The sequence below is a fragment of the Schistocerca cancellata genome, chromosome 1 (assembly GCF_023864275.1).
Source record: "Schistocerca cancellata isolate TAMUIC-IGC-003103 chromosome 1, iqSchCanc2.1, whole genome shotgun sequence".
NCBI lineage: Eukaryota > Metazoa > Arthropoda > Insecta > Orthoptera > Acrididae > Schistocerca > Schistocerca cancellata.
Genome location: NC_064626.1, coordinates 156,810,036 through 156,829,991, shown reverse-complemented (window position 1 = coordinate 156,829,991; position 19,956 = coordinate 156,810,036). Strand labels below are relative to the sequence as shown.

The following is a 19,956-nucleotide window of genomic DNA, read 5'->3' as shown; positions in this document are numbered from 1 at the left end:
ATCCGGCACACAGTTTTAATCTGCCAGGAAGTTTCATATCAGCCCACACTCCGCTGCAGAGTGAAAATCTCATTCTGGAATGTTAGATCCATTATCCCCTAAAAGATGCTCCTTGTATCTAGCAGAGAAAGCACGACCTGTTTGGCCAATGTAATAGGCTTTACATGCGTCACAACTGATTTTATAGATTCCTGAGTTGTGGAGGGGAGTACTTCGTTTAAGTACATAAAGAACAGCAGAAGTCATACTAGGCTCCTTTCTGGCACACCCAACGTTACTTTTGTTTCTGTTCAACACTTGCCGATCAGGACAATGTACTGGTTCATGTTAGTCAGCAAACTTCGAGACGATCGCGTACGGTATCTGGCACAGTGTCGAACGCCATTTCGAAATCTAGGAAAACGAAACTAGTCTGTGATACTACACACAACGACAATTTGATGTAGAGGTGTAGATGTTGGAACGTCATTTCCTCCAGAGCGGTTGGTACTTCCGTGGTGTTAAAAATGCTGGTAGACTAGTGGATGTTCAACGGGCAGCGCAGCTCTACGAAAGCCTGCCGCAGCCACGTGCTACAAGCGTGGCGCTTCTGTCGTGCGGGAGTTGCGTCACGCGGCGCCCGGCTGTGCAACCCGCGAAAACACGGCGGCGGGCAGGCGCCGGGCATGTGCGCGCGCGCGCTCTGCTTTTCCGGGAACTCGCGGCGACACCGCTGCCACTGCCTGCCGACCCGCGCTCCAGGACGCTCGGCTCACCATTACCGACTGACAGCCTACCCTACAGGGTGTTACAAAAAGCTACGGCCAAACTTTCAGGAAACATTCCTCACACACAAATAAAGAAAAGATGTTATGTGGACATGTGTCCGGAAACGCTTACTTTCCATGTTAGAGCTCATTTTAGTTTCGTCAGTATGTACTGTACTTCCTCGATTCACCGCCAGTTGGCCCAATTGAAGGAAGGTAATGTTGACTTAGGTGTTTGTGTTGACATCTGTGAACGTTTGGGCAGGCATTGTTGGTGATGTCTTGATTGGCTCCACCTACGCTCAATGGAGCACGTTATCATGATTTCATACGGGATACTCTACCTGTGCTGCTAGAACATGTGCCTTTACAAGTACCACACAACATGTGGTTCATGCACGATGGAGCTCCTGCACATTTCAGTCCAAGTGTTCGTACGCGTCTCAACACATTCTGTGGTCGATGGATTGGTAGAGGCGGACCAATTCCATGGCCTCCACGCTCTCCTGATCTCAACCCTCTTTACTTTCATTTATGGGGGCATTTGAAAGCTCTTGTCTACGCAACCCCGGTACCAAATGTAGAGACTCTTCGTGATCGTCCTGTGGACGGCTGTCATACAATACGCCATTCTCCAGGGCTGCATCAGCGCAGCAGGGATTCCATGCGCCGGAGGGTGGATGCATGTATCCTCGCTAACGGAGGACATTTTGAACATTTCCTGTAACAAAGTGTTTGAAGTCACGCTGGTACGTTCTGTTGCTGTGTGTTTCCATTCCATGAGCTCAAACATGGAAGGTAAGCGTTTCCGGACACATGTCCACATAACATATTTTCTATCTTTGTGTGTGAGGAATGTTTCCTGAAAGTTTGGCCGTACTTTTTTGTAATACCCTGTAGAATCCGCGCAGGATACCGGACCAATTAAAGCCCGAAGCGCTGGGCAAGTTTCGTTTGTTCGGAAGGGGAGATCGACATACTTTGCTTCCTTTCGGCTGGTCTGCGACGACAAAATCGAGGCGCACTCCCTGCATTCTTTCTCAAACGATTTTACAGAAATTATTCCGTTAAAAAAAACACATTTTCGCGTTGCTTATAGCTTTAATATGTCAGCTTCACGATGATGTGCCCACCATTTCGATAGTGGTAATAGTTACTGTGATATTTGCATGTAAGACGTTTCACGAAACTCGAAAAAGTTTGCAATGAAAATTGGGCGTCGCAATAATTTTGCGTTTGGTGCTCAAATGGTTCAAATGGCTCTAAGCATTACGGGGCGTCATCAGTCCCCTAGACTTAGAACTACTTACGCCTAACTAACCTAAGGACAACACACACAACCATGCCCGAGGCAGGATTCGAACCTGCGACCACAGCAGCATCGCGGTTCCGGACTGAAACGTCTAGAACCGCTCAGCCGGCGCGTTTGGTGCATATTACGTAATATGTTAATGCGTATGAAATTTAGCTAACATATTTAATTTTTCTTCAGACCTGGCTGGAGGTCTTTCTCGGTCATCAATCTCTAGAAAATTGATCTGATTTAGCACATTCATTTGCGATCGCGTGCGCCAGCAGAATGAAATATACACACCATCCCTCATATTTCATAAACGGTATGAGATATCGAAATGAAATTTTGGCAAATGATAGCATCCAAAAAGTGCCGTATGGTTATTATACAAAACTTCATTATCTACCGTGTTATTCCAATAACTACAGACTTTTCCGATGAAGGAATGAAATTTTAAGCGCCATCAATGGCTGGTGAAACGAGATAGGCTATGCGTTTTGGAACAACATATGTGAAGACATTACACTTTTATTTTTGCGCTAAGGAAGTGGTTCTTTTTTTTTTCATAAGCTATTCACCTCACTTTACCTCTCTTCCTCATTTAATAGCCGGCCACTGTCGCCGAGCGGTTCCACGCACTTCAGTCCGGAACCGCGCTGCTGCTACGGTCGCAGGTTCGAATCCTGCCTCGGGCATGAATGTGTGTGATGTCGTTAGGTTAGTTAGGTCTAAGTAGTTCTAAGTCTAGGAGACTGATGACCTCAGATGTTAAGTTCAAATGTTTCAAATGGATCTGAACACTACGGGACTTAACTTCTGAGGTCATCAGTCCCCTAGAACTTAGAACTACTTAAACCTAACTAACCTAAGGACCTCACACACATCCATGCCCGAGGCAAGATTCGAACCTGCGACCGTAGCGGTCGCGCGGTTTCAGACTGAAGCGCCTAGAACCGCTCGGCCACAGCGGCCGGCAGATGTTAAGTCCCATAGTGCTTAGAGCCATACGAATCTCATTTAATAAACTGTAATAAACCACTCTTTCAGAATTCTTTCGCAATTGATGTCTTCACAACACGTTAGTGAGGTGACACTTTGTAAAATCCGCTGTGTTTTAACATGGCAACAACAGAAATGTGTAGATTTCACTAAAATTCGCTACTCATGACACTTCTCTGAAAGCTACAAATCGTTAACAAGCCAGCTGACAGTAAGTCGCAGCTTTTGTTGCACTTTCAGTGAAATTCTTTTTATATAGTAACCAAAGCAGCCGGCCACTGTGGCCGAGCGCTTCTAGGCGCTTCAGTCCAGAACCGCGCTGCTGCTACGGTCGCAGATTCGAATCCTGCCTCGGGCATGGCTGTGTTTGATGTCCTTAGGTCAGTTAGGTTTAAGTAGTTCTAAGTCTAGGGGACTGATGACCTCAGATGTTAAGCCTCATAGTGCTTAGAGCCATTTGAACCATTTTTTAACCAAAACAGAGGTGTCAGATCTTTTTGAATGGTCACCACGGATGGGTGAGCGTGGAGGGGCTCCACTTAATATTTACAAATAATATGAGTGCAGACTTCATTTTGGAACGACCCTTCCCCTCCAGCACTCAGCATTTCCCCTACAGTGCTTGCCTCCGACTTCCACCACCACCCACTGCTCTTCCCACAAGAGCACTGCCGACTGTGCATCTGCGGGCCAGGTATTCTGTGCGCAGTCTACCCGCAGGGCATTCTCGCTGTTTCTGCCACTACACTGCTGGAGGCAGCGAGGAAGGCACTCCTTTTTCCACCTTATAAAGCGACAGTCACCGCTGTCAACAGAGCAGAATTGCACAATCACTTTGCACTGAAGCTCCCATCGGCACACACAGCAGCAGCTGCCCGTTGAGGAAGTAAGAACCGCACTTATCGGGCTACGATAAGCTGATGCGGCAACTGTGTGGAGTGACGTCACAGCAGCGAGACTGACACATTTTGGGGATGTACGGCTGAGAGAGCTACAGCTTGTCAGGAACGCCAGTGACCACCTGAAAATGATGCATCTGACGCTTTGACACGAAGCTACAGTTTACTAACTTGTATCTTGGATTCTGCATACCTGCAGCAGTTTCGTCAGTTTAGCCTACGGTTCAGTGCTATCACAGAACGACGTTAGTTCCGTTGTTCGAGACGTTATACCATGTTCGTGAGAATAAATTACCTGATCAAAAGTACCCAGACACCTATTAGGACATTAATAAATGGTGTATCCGTCCTTCCCCTTTGTAACAGCTTCAGCTCTCCTAGCGACACTTTCAGTGAGGTCTCTGAATGTGTGTGGGGGAATGGTAGCCCATTCTGACTCAAGAGCCGAAGCCAGAGAAGGTAGTGACCTGGAGCGAAGTCGTATCCATCCCAGAGGTTCTCTGCTGGATTCAGATTGGGACTCTGGACAGGCCACTCCATTTGAAAAATGTTATCCGGCCGCGGTGACCGAGCGGTTCTAGGCGCTTCAGTCCGGAACCGCGCTGCTGCTACGGTCGCAGGTTCGAATTCTGCCTGGGGCATGGATGTGTGTGATGTCCCAAGGTTAGTTAGGTTTCAGCAGTTCTAAATTCTAGAGGACTGATGATCTCAGATGTTAAGTCCCATAGTGCTCAGAGCCATTTGAACCATTTGAGGAATGTTATTATCCCCGAAGCGTTGCCTGCAGACGCTGCATTTTGACTGAGTGCAGTCATGCTCGTACAAACAATCACTGTCTCCTAAATGTTCCTCTACTGTACGCAGAAAAATGCTGTGAAATGAGTTCATATGCTTCCACATTTACCATTTTCTTAAGCACAATAAGGAGACCACACTCTAAACACCACACCGCTACACCACCTCCTCAGTGCTTCACTGTTGACGCTACATATGACAATACGTCTCTCCCTCCCTCTCCTACCTCTTCCCCCATGTTCACTGCTGCCGCTGCTCACAGCTTAAATCTACCAGCTTGTAACTATTCTACTTTTCACAAACGCATAGTAGCTGTATTACTTTTCTCCATTATACTATTATTATTTCCATTATTTGTGTCATACCTAGCAATCCATCAGATTACGACAGGGTATAGCATGACTCATTATTCCACTCGTTTCCGGTCAACTGTCCAGTGGCGTTCTCATTGGACACCTCGAGTGACGCTAAGCATTTGAAACGTCCCCTTAGAAAAATTATACACGACTGTGCTTAACCTGACACACAATATTTTTTAGCGCAACGCAATCTGACTTTCAAAAATCCCTACAAAGGAATGGCCCTGAGTAACATTAAACTATACCTTTCAAAAATCACTTACCTCACAAAAATCTTCATTACTCGAACTACTGCAATACAGCGAGCACCACTACTGCCAGCTAAATAAAAGATACAAACTACGGAAGGCACTAACTACTGATAGTCTTAGCAAATGAAAGATTCTAATAGAGAACAAACAATGTATTTACCTCAAGATTCATAATATATACAGCAGTTCATGACATTTTTCAAAACTCCGCCATCTCTCTCCCCACATCCACCACTGCTGGCGGCTCACCTCCAACTGCGCAACGCTAGGCGCTGTTCACATCCAGCTATAGCAGTTCATGACAACAATGGTAGACAACAATGCAAACTAGCCACAGACTGCACACAGCACAGCCAGTGATTTTCATACAGAGAGCGCTACGTGGCGGCGGCGTTACCAATCTAAGAACCTAAACAGCCTACTTACATAAAGAAAACATAAACAGCCTACTTACACATTGACATCAGAAATGTGTGTGTTATGAGGACCTGCTCTACCACTCGCATGCTTCTTTTTATCCCCTGCGCAAAGTAATTATCTTAGCTGATCTGCTAGTAGCACTTTAAAAGTCATGAGTGATTTCTTCCGCTCATTTCATGCGATTTTTGCAACCACTCTCCCGCAATGCTCCACGGTCCCTGATGCACTTGTTACTCAGGTGACATCCAATGACTAGTCCGCATTCGAAATAACAGAGCGCTCTCTCTCTCTCGCTCTCTCTCTCTCTCTCTCTCTCTCTCTCTCTCTCTATATATATATATATATATATATATATATATATATATATATGGCAGGTTACTAATACACAGCGTCACTGGTTCAGATCCGGTCCAACTGTCTCGGTGGACAAGTAAGAGGAGACTCAAAGCAACGGCTGAATAACAGCCGAGCATAGCACTTTGAAGGTGTGGCGGTGGAACTTTAAGTTCCGTGTCACCCCCCGACGATGGAAGGACAGAGGAGGGGTGCAGCAATGCGCCAACTCTATGGTCAAGGAGAAAATTGGCTGGACGTGAACAGGCCACTGCTAGTGACTGTACGAAACGGGCTGAAAAACATGGTCGTATGGGGCCTATCGTTAGTCATAGCCCGAATCAGAGTCCTCCAGGATGGTCAGCGGAACGGGGTGTCGGTGTCAGCGCCGTGGAACTGTGGTGCCGATGGTTTGGAGTCCAGCGACCGTCTCACGGAGGGCGTCCACTTTACTGTATAGTTGGCGAGCCTTACGGCGAATGGTCGTCTTGAGAAGGGCCGTATTTGTGTCCTCATGCAGAGTGACAATCCTGGTGAGCGGAGGGGCGTGAAGACTCCACCTGAGAACTTTATTCTGTAGGCGCTGGAGCGTCAGCATCCGGGACTTACTAATCGTGGCACACGCAGAGGAACCATACGTTAGAGAGGGCAGGACATCGGAGTGATACAGCCGGAGCTTGGTATCTAAATTCAGCTCTCGGCTGGAGAAGAGCGGGTACAAGGCCTTTGTCAACTTTAACCCTTTATGGGTGACGTATTCTGCGTGGCCGTGGAAGAAAAGTTTCTTATCCAACCAGACCCCGAGATACTTGGTAGCTTGGGCCCACGGGACACGGACGCCCCCGATTGAGATGTTGTTTCCGAGTATAGGGGACCGTTTAGTGAAATACACAGCCATGATTTTGGCGGCCTCTACATAATACGCCCCGCATCCTTTTATACTGGTGGGCTCACCTCCCGTGACATCTAGTGGTCAGTTCTGCATTACATACTGGGCTCCAGTTACTTTTGATCATTATTAACTGTGGCCATGTTGGCAAACTTTACGAATCATGACTGTGTAGAATAATTACCTCCATTTTCTACTGCCACTCACATTTATTTCGTTTGTGATTAACACGCTCAAACACGTTTCAAGCATGTTTTGTTCATCATCATGCGTTTACATAACAGAGCATATCAAATGCAAAACCATCGTATGCGTTACTATAAATGTGACGTATTTCACATTCGATCTGACTATCAAGAAGAAATTCTGTTTGACTTCTAACATAATTTCACCACTACAAACATCGTTAGCTCATGAGAAAGTATCATTCAGAAAATTACGCGTCCTAATGACAACTCCTCCCCCTCCCCATTCGCCCGTAAACTTCTCTTCTGACATTTATCACAGGCGTCTATGTAGCTTGAATTATTTGTTTTTTAATCGAGGAGACAGCCAGTATATACAGAATCTATCTCGTGCACCATTTCTTCGTTCTTTACAAGTACCGACATGCCCAAAACCTTATTGAGTTCTTTGCAATAGTAAAATTAACACCTTTAGGTCCTCTCTTTCATCTAACGAAGCATTGTTTATACTTTAGGTTACATTCACTGCGATGCACATGTTAAAAGTTTAATAATTTTTTCATAATGCGGGGCCACACTCATAATATATTTCTTTAAAGTCATTACCGCCATTAGACTTTTGTTTATTTGCAGTGTTTTAAGTGTTATACAGTACCTAAGACAGTATGCCATCTTAGGCACTGTATAACACTTAAAACACTTGATAATGGCACTTTGAAGCCGAAATCATGATTGTGTAAGTGTAAATGTAACACTGCAAATAAACAACAGTCTAATGGCGGCACTGACTTTAAAGAAAGATTTTAAAAGAATTCTTATATCTAATATGGAATTCAAGGCTTGGAAACATGGCTAGGTATGATACAAATACTGGAAACAGTAATAGTACACTGGACAAAGAAATACATTTACTACACGTTTTTGAAAAGCAGAATAATAAAGATAAATTACAAGCTGGTAGATATCAGCTGTAAACAGCGGCAGCAATGGACGTGGGGAAGGGGTAGGACACGGAGGGAGAAAGAGGAATGTGACAAGTGATGAGGAGAGGGACGTGACTGACTGGGAAACGAAAAGAGCGGCAATAGTAACAGTAGGAAGATGTCACTATTTGCTTCACTGTTTGAACGAGAGAAATGGTCATGTGTGTTAAGTTGCTAGGAGAAAGTTCTTCAGGTTTGCCTTAAATTAGCTACGCACCCCTGCTTCGCACGGGAAGCACTAAGTATCGCCAGTTATCAGTTTTAATAATCACATAAGTGATCCAGTACTTCCCTATATGATACATCTACGATTCGTGTGTCAAAAGACGCCTTTTCGACAGCATCTATGAATGCAGCTGCTGAAATTCGTCCAAGTTCATAACATGTACCCGATGGCCAAAATGTTTAAAACACGGCGGTTTAGTAGCAGAATACGAACTGCCTCTCCCTTTGTGTTCAAGGGGATATCTCGTATTTGATAGACCATTGTCACGTTGCAGTTGTTTGTAGCCCAAAGCATGATCTCTATAGTATTCTCTTGACCCTCTTTACAACAAAAAAGAAACATATAGTGTGGGAAAATTACACGTACTGAAAAAGGGCACTTCATCGTATTTCAACGTTTTTGTTTTGTTACAGCTTGCCATCAATTTCAGAGAACGTAAAAATGAAATCGTTCCCCAAACTCAGCGCTTTAATACATACTTTGCGAACGTTATTGTTCACGGAACGAATGCCCAGCTACGGAACCAAACCGAACAGTCTAATTTCAAAACACTCAACAGAGTAAGTACAAAAAGAGTGCCACGAATAAAATTTAACTTGACAATTTTCTTTGTTACCAAGCAGCATGAAAAATGTCGTGCATAATGATTTGTGAAAAGCGACAAGAGCGCAAGATGAATTTACGCATAGAAACGAATAAATCTGAATCTGAACTATAACTGGATAAGCGCGCCCATAGTTTTTACTGTGACAACGGCTGATGCTGTTCATTTAAAAGCAAAACGCAGCTGGTAGCAAAACGACTACTAAACTCGAGTACCAGTCCTTATTTAAACACGTTTGTGTTGTATAGTAGCTTGTCATGACTTGAGAATCAGTCTGTAGACACAAACAAGTACTTTTTTTCTCAATTGTATAAAAATATTTCTAGTAATAATTAGTTTTAAAATGTAGGTATATTTTACCTACATCGCAGGTTTCACATTTCTTATTTACGGAACACAAAAATCTGTTTTTGAAGGAGGAAGAGACCACAAACGCATCAACCTTCGGAAGATTTCCACTATCAGCCTTCACGAGATTCCTTTCCACTGTTACTTAATGTATTATGACGATACGAAGGTAAGGACAACACAACACCCAGCCCCCGAGCGGAAAAAACAGAAACAAGTGTTTTCGATGAAGTGATCAAATCTTGCAATTTAATGATTTACTCTTTAATGACAAAAAAACAGATATTTTTGAGAATAGTGACCGAAAATACTATTTTCATTTAAAATCGCTCAAAATAATAACAATACCAACCATATTTTTAACATAGTAAAGTAGCCTGTTCAGCGGCAGAGGGCTGCAAATATATAGACATGAAGAATAAAGGTATAGAATGTTAACACGTTTGTTTTATTTAAATAACTGTAAGGGTTTTCAAATAAAAACTTCGGAGGCATTGCTTTTCAGCACACTCTCGTAGTAACAGACTGTGGGAACCAATAATAACAGAGTTTATTAACGACCAAAATTCATAGTGGATGTTTCAGGAAGGTCATAGGGTAAATTCTCCACATTGTTGAGAGCTGAAAAAAATAGGGATTGTGTCAACCAAACATTTCAGAACATCTACACTTATCTGCTCCAAAAAAGATATACTTACAAACACTTCAAACAATATTGGGAAGGCAGTAATTAGCGCCTTATTAATTAATCCTTTGTTTCTTATTTTCTTCCGAACAGTGAAAATTATTTTCGTTGTTAAATAGATCTGACTTCTTCACTGTTGAAAAAATTTTCATTCTAATGTTTATCTATTTACGATCTTATTTATGAATAGTGTAGGCATTTCCTTTGTCCAGGTATTGTAAAAGGTAAATACCTTTTTGATTTGCTCGTTCAACCTTTACAGCTCGTCACGAATACAAAGCAAACAACAAAATACAGACGAAGAAGACACAAAAACACTAAATCCAATACTGCACCAGGAGCGAGCCCAACGAGAATAGGTTGTTCGCCGACGACGCCATAGTCACCTATTTCTGAGCCTAAGCAGTCTGCAGGATATTAGTTATTTTAAAACTCCACACTCGGCACAGTCAACTGATCACTGACGTCACTATCCCAATCATGGCGTGGTTGATTGCTGATTTATATGCGTGCATGTGACTCCATTTACCTGATGATAGCATGTGCGTTGTTCAGTGGCGGATACACGCGTCCGCATCATCGTATTTTATACGTTTCTGTCTGACACACAGACAGCTAACACATACCTACGAGTAAAGTCTTGACCATTCCAGTGATCTCGATACGTTATTTTGCCAGGCATTTGTTCGAGAAAAGTCGCGAATATTCTACTGTTTTCTTGCGCAGAGAAACTTCGATACGTAGCGCTATAAATACGGACTATTCGCCGAATAGGAAGTTAGTTTACATTCAGAAGCAGAAATATTAAGACTGAGGAATGAGTAAGTAAAACGTCCTCTTTGGAGCAAGTGCAAGTGTGAAGATTACTCAAGAGTGGCAGTGATCAGTTGATTGTGAAGTATTAATAATAGTAATGCACGGTAATTTCTCAGTAAAAATATTGTTAAGAGCCACGTAACAATATTTTTACTAATTAGTAATGACGTGATTGTTTTTTATTACGGTGAAAGTAAAGGTAGCTCAAGATACCTTTAGCGCCCCCTCCTTGAGGTTTTTCTGTATCCGGCGTCGTTGTGTTTGCCGGTCACCGGAACAGTTCAGGCCGATAGAATGGATCCGGCGTCTTCCTATTAATGCCGCACTACGCGCCTTTTCAGCGTCATTAGAACAGTGAAACAAACATCGCGAGTCTGAAAGTGAAGTCTGCAACGCAACAATGGCAAGACCGAATTATTCCATTCAACAACATATTTATTTACGATTCGTATGTGCTTACAGAATCCGCTAATATTGCCCGGAGGTTATTCTAACCGAAGTTTCCAAGTGATAGAAATCCTAGTCGTGATGCAGTTCACAAATTAATGAAGAAATTTCTTGAAAGGTCATGACAAGAAACGTTAAGTGACGACGTACAGTGCACACAGAAGATCATCACTACGACACTGCATACCGTCTGGAAAATACCCCTAAAAAGTCACACCTTTCGCAGCATTCGCAAACTTTTTATACGTCTGTAAAAAGAGCTGCTGAGGCCCCGTAAAAAAACAGTAGTGCACGAACTTAAACATGGTGGTCTCACGCACAGTGTTAGGTTTCGGGAATGGGTTCTATTTACACAGGTATATTAATTCCCAATGGCCGAGCGGTTTTAGGCGCTTCAGTCTGAAACCGCGCTGCTGCTACGGTCGCAGGTTCGAATCCTGCCTCGGGCATGGATGTGTGTGATGTCCTTAGGTTAGGTTTAAGTAGTTCCAAGTCTAGGAGACTCATGACGTCAGATGTTAAGTCCCATAAGGCTTGGAGCCATTTGAACAACTAATTAACAAAACTGTCGATATGGGACGCCGATAGACCTATTCTGCTTCATGAGGACACGCTTCGAGATCACAAAATGGGGGTGTGATGCGCAGTTAGTAGTGACCGAATAATAGGCCCAATATACACTACTGGCCATTAAAATTGCTACACCAAGAAGAAATGCAGATGATAAACGGGTATTCATTGGACACATATATTATACTAGAACTGACGTGTGATTACATTTTCACGCAATTTGGGTTCTTAGATCCTGAGAAATCAGTACGCAGAACAACCACCTCTGGACGTAATAACGGCCTTGATACGCCTGGGCATTGAGTCAAATAGAGCTTGGATGGCGTGTGCAGGTACAGCTGCCCATGCATCTTCAACACGATACCACAGTTCATCAAGACTAGTGACTGGCGTATTGTGACGAGCCAGTTGCTCGGCCACCATTGACCAGACGTTTTCAATTGGTGAGAGATTAGGAGAGATCAGGAGAATGTGCTGGCCAGAGCAGCAGTCGAACATTTTTTGTATCCAGAAAGGCCCGTACAGGACCTGCAACATGCGGTCGTGCATTATCCTACTGAAATGTAGGGTTTCGCAGGGATCGAATGAAGTGTAGAGCCACGGGTCGTAACACATCTGCAACGTAACGTCCAGTGTTCAAAGTGCCGTCAATGCGAACTAGAGGTGACCGTGACGTATAACCAATGGCACCCTATACCATCACGCCGGGTGATACGCCAGTATGGCGATGACGAATACACACTTCCAATGTGCGTTCACCGCGACGTCGCCAAACACGGATGCGACCATCATGGTGCTGTAAACAGAACCTGGATTCGTCCGAAAAATTGACGTTTTGCCATTCGTGTACCCAGGTGCGTAGTTGAGTACACCATCGCAGCCGCTCCTGTCTGTGATGCAGCGTCAAGGGTAACCGCAGCCATGGTATCCGAGCTGATAGTCCATGCTTCTGCAAACGTCGTCGAACTGTTCGTGCAGATGGTTGTTGTCTTGCAAACGTCCCCATCTGTTGACTCAGCGATCGAGACGTGGCTGCACGATCCGTTACAGCCATGCGGATACGACGCTTGTCATCTCGACTGCTAGTGATACGAGGCCGTTGGGATCTAGCACGGCGTTCCGTATTACCCTCCTGAAGCCACCGATTCCATATTCTGCTAACAGTCATTGGATCTCGACCGATGCGAGCAGCAATGTCGCGATACGATAAACCGCAATCGCGATACGGTACAATCCACCCTTTATCAAAGTCAGAAACGTGATTGTACGCATTTCTCCTCCTTACACGAGGCATCACGACAACGTTCCACCAGGCAACGCCGGTCAATTGCTGTTTGTGTATGAAAAATCGGTTGGAAACTTTCCTCATGTCAGCACGTTGTAGGTGTCGCCACCGGCGCCAACCTTGTGTGAATGCTCTGAAAAGCTAATCATTTGCATAGCCTGTCGGTTAAATTTCGCGTCTGTAGTACGTCGTCTTCGTGGTGTAGCAATTTTAATGTCCAGTAGTGTAACAGTAGTGCACGAACTTAAACATGGTGATCTCACGTACAGGGTTAGGTTTCGTGAATGGGTTTTGAAACAAGTGCGTTACAGTGAAATCAATCATTACCTCATTCTGTTTTCAGAAGATGCTTGGTTCTATTTACACAGGTACGTTAATTCCCAAAACTGTCAACATGGGGCGCCGACAGACCTATTCTGCTTCATGAGGAACCGCTTCACGATCATCAACAGGATTCGGCAAGGACTCATGCAGCCAACGTTTCTTTGCACGCAATTAACGATGACAGAACCATTAATTCAATTTCTCAAGGATAATTATATCTTGTGATGGCTGGCAGTTCCAGCATCTCCTTGCATGACATGGGTGCGTACAAAATTTATTTGGATGTATTTTAAATTTAGTCCTGCGGTAGCAGACAGGCGACACGGCATCTGATCACCAAGCAACGAAGGGCTCGTTGGTCGCCTACTAATACACAGTGCTTGCTGTCATCGGATGAATGAAACACCGTTATTTCGACCAAATTGCCGCTCGTGTACACCGTCAAAAAAAAGTTCAAATTTGTGTGAAACCTAATGGGACTTAACTGCTAAGGTCATCAGTCCCTAAGCTTACACACTACTTAACTTAATTCTGATTTCAGGACAAACACACACACACACACACACACACACACACACACCCATGCCCGAGGGAGGAGTCGAACCTCCGCCGGGACCAGCCGCACACTTGTAAAACGTCGCTTGTTCGGAATCAGATATGTCGACGTGGAGAACTGACAGAATGGGAGTATGAGTAGCAGTGTACTCAGTCTGCCGTAGTTCAATACAGAAGAGAGCTAGGGCAGGGGCTCCCCGCGTACGCTACACGGGGCAACGCAATCGGCTTCCTTGGCTCACAGCTAGCTCGGGTTTGCTGACCGCCCCCACGCATGCAACAGGTGGTGCGCCGCAACCTGCAGCAGCTGTTGCCTTGGCAACGCGTTCTGTGCCAGGCAGCGCGAGCTGCGTGAACACGCGCCGCGTGCGTGCGCCTTGCGCCACAGCTGAGCGCCTCCAGGCAGCCAAAACGCGGGCACGTGCAACAGAGCGAGGGCCCCGGAAATTGCCTCACGTGGAACCCGCATAAACGCTGCTATCGCGGCCGGCGCGCGCAATGCCACACACGCTTCGCGCAATAACTGCCGTGAATCTGCGTCAGCACACAATTGGAACAAACGCAAAACGCCAGCGCCGGCTTCTTTTTATGCTTTGGAATGTGCGTCAAAAGGATTTATACACTCAAAACGTGTATGGTCTGTTTACAAACGTTCCTGCGTAAACCTAACGAGCAAAAAACAATCCTATGTGGATGAAGTAGGCGTAGAATGAACAATAATTGGACAGGAACCGTTATACAGAAATACAGCCTTTGATACAGATAACTCATTGGTATACCAAGCCAACGGTGTGAAGTGAAGTTTGTACACAACCGTAGCACATGTAACATTTAATTAGGATCGGCTTAAAGAAATGTCTACGTCTTATGAGACTGACTGAGGCTGGCTTTATACACGCCAAGACGAAGAAGACATTATCGGTATTATATGAGTGTCCCGAGAAGAAAGATGTGGCAAATCGAACACAAAAGCAATTCAATGCTATAGGTTAAAAAGCTCCCCACTGTACTGTGGACGACAAACAACAAAATTTATGAATCACAAGCTGCGACATCGTCGCGAAAAAACAGTGACCCGTATATGTAATAAGTTTCTTTAATTTACGTTTATGGTCACAATCTTTTTTGTTTAACAGATTACCGGTTTCGGTCTTTAATGACCATCAGATCTGATGATGGTTACCGTTTTCGGTCTTTAATAACCATCAGATCTGATGACGGTCATTAAAAATCGAAACCGGTAATCTTTTAAACAAAAAAGATTGTGACCATAGACGTAAATTAAAGAAACTTCGAGTTTATGAATTTCTGTACACCGTTACAATAAGTTTGCTAGGTTCTATATAATCGGGCAATTGGAAATGTAGATTCTTACGAGCAGGTTGTGTTTTAATTGTGTAATCAGCGCTAGGAAGACATTTTAAACCAGGAATGAGCCGATTCGTGCAGAACGAGGACATACCATTACAGCAGGAGGGAGAACAACCGAAACGGATAAAGACATCGGCTTTAGGAGTGACTCAAAAGCGAATGGACATGCACATCATAGCGCACGCGTACAGAGAATTCTACTACTGTTATGGAATCATACTACTAATTTCGTAAATTCTGTAACTATGACCGTATTACCGCGATACTAAAGGTCATAATAAACACAGTTAAAAAAACATTCATTTGCGCCTTGTAAGAAGCACATGAATAGACTTTCATTAACTTTTTAGTTAAATTATTCACGTCCCTCTCTTTCCGATATGCATAAACTGCACAGGAGAATGTGTCTCCTTCCATCACGCTAAAGGACCAGGTCGAGGCGTGGTAAATACCGGATAACGCGAGATGGACTTGAGCCGTGTACTTCCTTCAGTAAACAAATAGGTACAGGTAATATACATCATCTCCGACAGGAAAAAGTAAAAACAGGAACTGAAGATCACCAGAGAAGTGCTTGGATGCAAAAGGGTGCGAGGCAGCGATGGAGTCTTTCTTTCCTGCTCAACCTGTGCATCGAAGTGACAACGAAGAAAATGAACAGACGATTCAGAAACTGGATTAAAATGCAGGGCCAAGGCATATCATTGGCAAGATTTTGTGTTAACATTACTATTCGCAGTGAAATTGAGGAAGCATTAGAGGGTCAGTTGAATAGAAGGGAAACAAACAAAGTGTCAAGTAGCAACGAAAAGTGATTTTCGACAACCTTAAAATTAATATTGGGGGTTACGCCACAGCCAAAGTGAACGAATTCTATTACCTTGAAAGCAAAGTAAAGGGTGAAGAGTAAAATAAGGAGTACACCAGAAGCAGACTACCGCGGACAAAGAGTTCATCTATTGCCAAAGAAGTGAGGTAGTATCAAACACAGGGCCTAATCGAAGGAAAATATTTATGATAATGAACGTTTAGGGCTTAGCATTGGATGGGAATCAGTGTGGCAAAACGAAAAATAATGGAGTAGAAGCTTCTGAGATGGTTGTCGTGGGACTCATAAAAATTAAGTGGATTAATGAGATTATAAATGACAGTCTCTGCAGAACCGTTGACGAAAGGATTTTGTGGGGAACACTAAAGAGAGGAACGGACAAAATGATAGGACGGCGAAAAACCATTGTAATAGAGGCTGTCGTAGTGGGCAAAAATTGTATGGGAAGACAGAGATTGTAACATATAGAGGAAATAATTGTAGACGCTGAAAGTGCTGCTCTGAGATGAAGCGATGCTCACAGGAAAGAAAAATGTGGCGGGACCAACAAAAATAGTCAGAAGACAGAAAAAAAGAAGGATATATTCGCACTTGGCAAACAATGCTTCATCATAAGTTACTGACCTTCCACTGCTCCAGATAAGTACACATATCAGTACAGGAAACGTGCTTCGTTGTGTTTTGCATAGGGGACATCACGTGGTCTGGGAAATAACTGATAACGCTAGACAGACTTTATCTATGTATTTCCTTCCGCATCTAGCTCAGTATGTCCGGACAAGTACCTGTCTCCAAAACCTAGACACCAGTATTAAAAATAATAATAATAATAATGATATACTGAGTTATTATACCCTCAGCAATATTATGTTGACGTGTCAGCACTGAAAACACTTTTGCATAGTTAGCACATATTACGAAATCATAATAAACAATGCAATCAGCTTTTTTATGGATGCTAAAGAATCTGGAAGAGGTTGAGATGCACATCCGAAAGGCACAAAACGCCCTACAGCAGCCACTGTTCGAGGGTACTGAGGAAGCGACGTAGTGAAGATATTGGCCACCCAGTCAGGTTCGAATCCACGTCCTGCCATCCCAGTTAAGATTGTGGTTTTTCTAAACCGCTTAAGAAAATTGCAGGACAGATGCCTCTAAAAAGTACACAACCGATTCCCTTGAGTCCTTGCCCATTCCAAAGTTGTAGTCGCTCTCCTTCGACTATGTTTTCGACGGAGCGTCCAGTTCCAGTCTTTCCTTATTCAGAATGTGCAGAACCCATATCTAGTTGAAGCACTAGTGGATAAATCCAGAATTTAAAAAAATTGATAGCACGGATGCGACATATTTTCCATTCGGCGCAGTGCCAAAACAAGAAAATGAAACTAAGAATAGTAATGGGCACTAAGAATGATATGTGTTGACCAGACAGACGGTTCTCGGCAGTGTTCAATTAGCGATTTCTACAGGAAAACCTAGGAGTAGCTTATAACTCCGTACATATCCATCGTGCGAAGTTTGTGAGCCGTAGACCACATGAAGAATGCTTCTAGCGAAATTAGTCATTCGTAACTGGCATTTTATGAAGTGTTAATGCAATGCACAATAAAATTTACTCTAGTCATTCGCTTAACAACGATTTCAAGGGTATGGGTGAATAAAAGAAATTTTGAGCTTTATATAATCTCAGTTTGGGGAAGTTACTACCAAACTTTCTGGTAAGTATTACGGTTAAATGCTGTCAAAAGGAACTCTGAGGAATCTAATCTCCTTTAGTGGTCCCCTGACAAGAAAGCAGAAACGTCCACAAACAGCTAAGAAGTGACTGGTGTGCCGCAGGCGAATGAGACGGACCTTTACTGTTCCTGCTGTACACTAATAACTTATAGTTTATTATTAGCTATAATATCAGATTGTCCCAGATAATGCAGTTATCAGTGACGAAATTCTATCCAGTAAGAACTGGAGTAATATCCAGTTGCACCTCGACAAACTATCACTCTGATGTCAAAGCCAGAAACTTGTTCTCATTGCAGGAAAATACGTTATGTACTTCACGAAGCGTGAAAGCATGGTGTCCTTTAAGTACAAGATTAATGAGTGACAACTAGAATCGGGCGTGTCATGCAAATATTTGGGAGCAACAGTTTGTGGAGGCATGAAATGCAGCGCCACACAATCTCATTTCTACGTAGATAAACCAAACGGACGGTTAATTTTCATTGGTAGAGCACTTTTAAGCAGCAGTTTGTATGTTGCAAATGATGTTGCATACAAAACTCTTCTCCATCCAATTGGACCTGCATCAAGCCGGCTTTACGGGTAACACGGACGGTATACAAAGAACGGAGCTCTAAATGGCCAAATGCTCGCTTGACTGGCGAGAGAGTGCAACAGAAATGTCGACAGATCTTACTGTCGATATATTGCGTGGTGACCTGCTTAGAAATCTTCAACAAACGCCTTCAAGGGCAGGAACCACAAAAATTCTTCAGCTCAAAAATGGTTCAAATGGCTCTGAGCACTATGGGACTTAACATCTGAGGTCATCAGTCCCCTAGAACTTAGAACTACTTTAACCTAACTAACCTAAGGACATCAAACACATCCATGCCCGAGGCAGGATTCGAACCTGCGACCGTAGCGGTCGCGCGCTTCCAAACTGAAGCGACTAGAACCGCTCAGCCACCCCAGCCGGCTCTTCAGCTCCCTAAGAGATCAATCAGTTAGGTATACAGCAGCTGGCACAAAGCAATAAGTGCAGTCTTCTTGCCGTGCTCCATACTTGAACCCTTACATAGTAATAAATAAAGTACCCTCTGCCACACGGTTCACAGCGTATAGTCTTGGAATGTCTGGTCGGGTCCCTTTTCCCCGTGCTTGTACTCTGAGGGGGCCGGCAATGGGCAGAGCTAAGAGTTTGGGAGCAGAGCGGACAAGATGAGATCGGGCGGACAACAGCCTAGGCTCACCTTGTCATCGAGGTCGTAGTGTACAGGCGCTGCGCTGTCGTGGTAACGGCGACTACATTCCTCACGGTCGCGACTGTCGAGGACTTGAAACCGCTCCGATTAGTCCCAAGCCCGGTGGCTCGCTGGTGCGTGCTGCTGGCTGTCCGCTGGCGGAATGGGCGCCCAGTGGCTGCGCGCACGCGAGGCGGCTGGCCCAGCCGGAATGCCCATCACGTGACCGTCTGGGGCGGCGGGGTGGGGGTAGGCAGCCGTTCCACTCGTCTGGACGCCACACACCCGCTCTGGCACGTGGTCCCTTCCGTCTCGTTTCTCAGAAGTGACGCTGACCGACAAGGGCAGCGTACAAAGAAAAGAAAAGGTGCGTTTGGTCTCGACTGTGTGGTAGGCCAGGAGCTCAGAATGGCAACGCAAGTAGGGTTGCCAGGCGAACGACTTTAGCCGGACATTTTTACGGCCGTGTCCAGCCAAATACAGAGGGGTCCAAAAAAATGTATCCACTGTTTAAAAGCCCATTAACTTGCAAACTAATTGACGGAGGGAGTTGTCTCTTTTTTGGTGAAAGTGTAGCTTAAAGTCCAACGTAAAGATATCGATGTAGGTGTTCTAAATGGTCACCATTAACATCCACACACAAACGATGCCGCCGAACTGCAGCACGAACTACTGACTGCAACGTGTTCAGTTGGACATTTGCACATGAATGTACGGTGGAGTCTCGAAGTTCATCCAATGTGCGTTGCTTTTGTCGATAAACCACGTCCTTTAGTGTTC

General features: G+C 44.4%; 1 protein-coding gene across 1 annotated transcript in view; it reads right to left on the bottom strand.

The window, feature by feature from the left end:
- Positions 1 to 19,352, bottom strand: part of LOC126167576 (putative phospholipase B-like lamina ancestor) — a 141,701-nt gene extending 122,349 nt beyond the window's left edge. The window contains exon 1 of the mRNA XM_049920487.1: positions 19,186 to 19,352. The gene's annotated coding sequence lies outside the window, so the exon portion shown is untranslated. The remainder of the gene's footprint in view (positions 1 to 19,185) is intronic.
- Positions 19,353 to 19,956: the final 604 nt, after the last annotated feature.